Source organism: Sardina pilchardus, chromosome 22 (genome assembly GCF_963854185.1).
Source record: "Sardina pilchardus chromosome 22, fSarPil1.1, whole genome shotgun sequence".
Taxonomy (NCBI): Eukaryota; Metazoa; Chordata; class Actinopteri; order Clupeiformes; family Clupeidae; genus Sardina; species Sardina pilchardus.
The window spans coordinates 19,843,963-19,848,560 of NC_085015.1; positions in this window are offsets into that span (position 1 = coordinate 19,843,963).

Genomic DNA, 4,598 nt, shown 5'->3' on the forward strand with positions numbered 1-4,598 from the left:
CACTTGCATATATCATATAATAGCACAATATAGATGTTGAGAGGTGTGTGTTTTGATTCGTGACCTTTTGTGCATCCAAAACTGTCAGAAAAGTCAGCCGATAGCTGTCTGGATGGTACTTTGCAAGGCTGTCGCTTAGGTCAAAACTGTCCAGCAGGGTGATGTCATGAAAATCATGTATATTTCATATCAAAACACTTGCATATATCATATAATAGCACAATATAGATGTTGAGAGGTGTGTGTTTTGATTCAGGACCTTTTGTGCATCCAAAACTGTCAGAAAAGTCAGCCGATAGCTGTCTGGATGGTACTTTGCAAGGCTGTCGCTTAGGTGAAAACTGTCCAGCAGGGTGATGTCATGAAAATCATGTATATTTCATATCAAAACACTTGCATATATCATATAATAGCACAATATAGATGTTGAGAGGTGTGTGTTTTGATTCAGGACCTTTTGTGCATCCAAAACTGTCAGAAAAGTCAGCCGATAGCTGTCTGGATGGTACTTTGCAAGGCTGTCGCTTAGGTCAAAACTGCCAAGGCAGGTAAGATCGGTGAACTTGAGCTTATGTCAGTACAGCACACCTCTGTGTATCATAATCAATCAAAATATGGATAATTTAATGGTTTGGGTATGATTTCAGAACTTTTGTGTATCAACTTACTTGGAAATTATGCTCTCTGAACGTCAGTTTCTGAAGATGTCTTGTAGATCAAAATTCCCACAGCACGTAAGATCAATGAAATTGAGCTTATTTCAGTACAGCACACCTCTGTGTATCATATTCAATCAAAATATGGATGATTTCATGGTTTGGGTATGATTTCAGAACTTTTGTGCATCATTATGTGGAAAATATGCTCTCTGAACGTCAGTTTCTGAAGATGTCTTGTAGATCAACATTCCCACAGCACGTAAGATCAATGGAATTGAGTTTATTTCAGCACAGCACACCTCTGTGTATCATAATCAATCAAAAATATAAAGCACACAATTTGTTTTCTTTTATATCTTTATTTTTTATCTTTATCTTTATCTTCTATTCTTCCTCTTCTTCTTCTTGCACCTACCAGAAAAGACAGAAAGTAAACACAAAGTTATTGAAAAGGTAAAGACAATGGAATTGACTAGTGTGGGTGTGTTGTGTGTGTGTGTGTGTGTGTGTGTGTTTGTGTGTGTGTGTGTGTGCCAATTACATGAACCTTTGTGCTGTATGCGCGCATGTGTTGAAAGTGAGTTGGGAGTGAGTGCCCATAGAATATCTCACCTCCTCGGGCCCTTGGTTTCCAGGCTGGAGATTGTAAAAGGCATTGTATGCCTCTGCAATTGCCTGGAGGGCATGTATGTCCAAATCCTTCCTTTGAGGATTTTTCCCTTATGTCACATAAAGACAATAGTTAATATGTACAGTAGTTCTCAACCTGATTTCCATGATATGATAAAACTATTAAATATGTGCAGAAATTTGGCAACACCATTCCTCGTGCACTAGCCTGGTCATACCAAACTCTCGTACTAATATTGCACAGAGGGTCTGGACCTACTCCATTCAGAATCGATTTCAGGCAGGAGGCATGAACTCTGTTGAAGTTTGAAACGATTGGGCCTGATTTTACCCAATCGCTAACGTTTGGTCATGACTGCTATAGAGACAACACGGTCTCACACCCAACTCGTCGAACGAGGACGCATGGGCACCTTCGGCTTCCGATATTGACGCCAGGTGACTTGACCATGCGTCCTCGTTCAACGAGTTGCTTGCAGCTTTATTTGCAAAACATTTTACGTTGAATTGTCCAATGTCACAGCAGCAATTTTATTACAGCACATTTGACAGTTATTCAACTGTTTACCATCGTTCGGTGAGACGAATGGCAGCCCTTGTGGCCACCATGGAGGTCTGTTCTGGGGTAGGTACCGGACAGTTTTTACCATCTTCTTTACTGTCAAGGGGGAAAAGATACTTAAATTCATAAAAACAGCTTTCATCAAATAATCTAAAAAAAAAGATATGGGAACCGGTAAATGGACTACATTTATATATATTTTATAATGATTTAGTTAAATGCTTATCAACATGCTTATCAACATTTGTCAAGAAAAGAAAAACACCATCTTACTTACAGTAGTCCTTGGTGACGACACCCAGAGCAGCCCTCAACATAGTGGTCTCCATCATAGGGTCTACATACTGACTGTTGTGACCCCGGGCCCCATCTTCCGGTTCTTAACAATAATAATAAAAAAGCTTGATATTGTAACATCTACCAAAATATAACAACCTCGTAGATAAATAATGAATGGAACCCATTACATAAATACCTGACACTGGACCTATCGCGGTCGGTTTGTTGTCCATGTGGTGTTTTACGAGGTTTTCCACTACCTCCGGGGTGAAATATGATTTCATGTATTCTGGACCTGCAAACAAACATGATCAAGGCATGACAAGCTACTGCTACAAAATGAACTTGGGAAACAAAATGGCAAATACATACAATTACAAAATATTTAAAAAAAAATAAAAAATGTAAAAAAATTAAAAGGGATAAAAAGAATGATGCCAGATGGGGGCACACAACTACTTACATAGGGCCATATTTATATATTTTCCCATATGCCATCTCATTGATCGACAGCGCTTTATTTCAGAAATAAAGCTTTATGTAAAAGGTGTGATTTATTTTAAATGGAATCCAATCCTTCTGAAATCAATTAAACTCAAAGTGAGTTGTGAAATTAACTATATGAACTTATGTTTTTTTGGGTTATTCTGCTTGAAGGTTGTAACTGGACGTCATGAATACGCACAGACTGAAAAGTGCATAACTGCACAATTTTTTTTAACCTGTTCACAACATGACCAAGAGAGCATTGTGTGGGTACCACTGGGTGGGAATGACGGGACTGCTTTTTAACTGCTTTTCATAGCTTCAAACATTTAATATACCTACCTTTATGGGGACAGAGTAGTCTGGCTATCACCATACTAAGCACAATCTTTTAAGAGAGCGATATATTTCTACTGCACAAGAGGCGTGATCAATGGGCATAGTTTGCTGTACACTTGGATAGTCGGATAGTCTTGGATAGTCTTTGATAGATCCGGGTGCGTCTTTTGGAAAAGCTAGTTCGTGATTGGACCAAAAGGATGTGGACAGGAAGCAGGAAAGATAGATGCACAGGTTTCCAGCATAAGCTGCCGGGCGAAAACCAAATTCGCCGGCAGGTCAGGCAGGGTTCACTCAGCCTAGGAACAGAGTGGACTGAGGGTGAGTCAACAGAACATCAATAGAACATCAGAACAACAGGACAGTAACACAGAACTGGAACAACATTGAACTCATCAGTTATGAACAAACGTTTTGTAACTCTTTGATGACTTTGCACTCTGATCAGGTTTGGTAGTGATACATGATGTGTGCGTGTGTGTGTGGTATTGGTACTGGTATAGAATGGGTTTGCAATGTGTAATTTACATGTATCAATGCACAACCAACAGGAGCCTTCTAGAATACATAACCATCAAAAAGTGACAAACAAGTTATGACAAGTGAACTGCACTGATTTAACTGATATATTGAACCATATTGTTTCTTTGACTCCAGCAGAGATGTACCAAACCATTGACTCAATTTGCTCAATTTCTTTCCAACACACAAGGCAAAAGACTTTGTGTTTCCAATTTAACTAAATTAAACTCACAGATGCCTGTGCATATGTATTAGTCACATGCACATCATGGCTGATCTTGAGATTCATACCTTCCAAATAAATCATGAATCATTTTACATCTGAATGGTGGATTTAGATTCAGGATTTAGATGGGTTCACAATGAGAACTATATTATAGTTATATATATTATATATATAACCACAGGAATAATAATAATAATAATAATAAAAACACTAATATGACGTTCACTTCAGCTTCTACTATGGATGAGAGATCAAAATGTTCAAACAGGAAAAGCAATAGGGGAAATAGTTCACAGAAAATTTAGATCTGGCAATGCCCTGTGTATATGATAATTTACTTTGTAGTGTACTAGTGTAGTAACTGGGTGATTCACACAAAATTCAAAGTTAGAAGGTGTCCAGCTTCAGAATAAAAAAAAAATGCCCTTGAAGTCAAATTTCTTTTTGATTAGATTAAGGTCTAAACTTACTATAAGTCCATACACACATACCAATATACTAATCACATGTTTATAGTTTAACATGCACTGAATATTTTTATTTTTTGTATGTTTAAATTATGAATATTTCTTTCTCAAAGGACCCAAATCCAATCATGGACATGTCACGGTAATGAGAAATTTCCCCTTAAATGCAGAACAATTAGTATCTATGATGTCATTTGAAATCAGTTATAAAATAATTCATGTTTATAACTTTATCCTTGTTATTTTGATAGCGGTTACTTCATGACAAAATGCTTCATGACGTCTCATAAATCTAATTATGCGAGAATCACCCAACTGTTCCTGTCACTTTAAATTGTCATTTGCACTTAATATTTCAATATTTTAATGAGCATATGGTTTGTTTTTCTGCATGGAGATGGACTTGTCAACTACAAATCACTACCAGC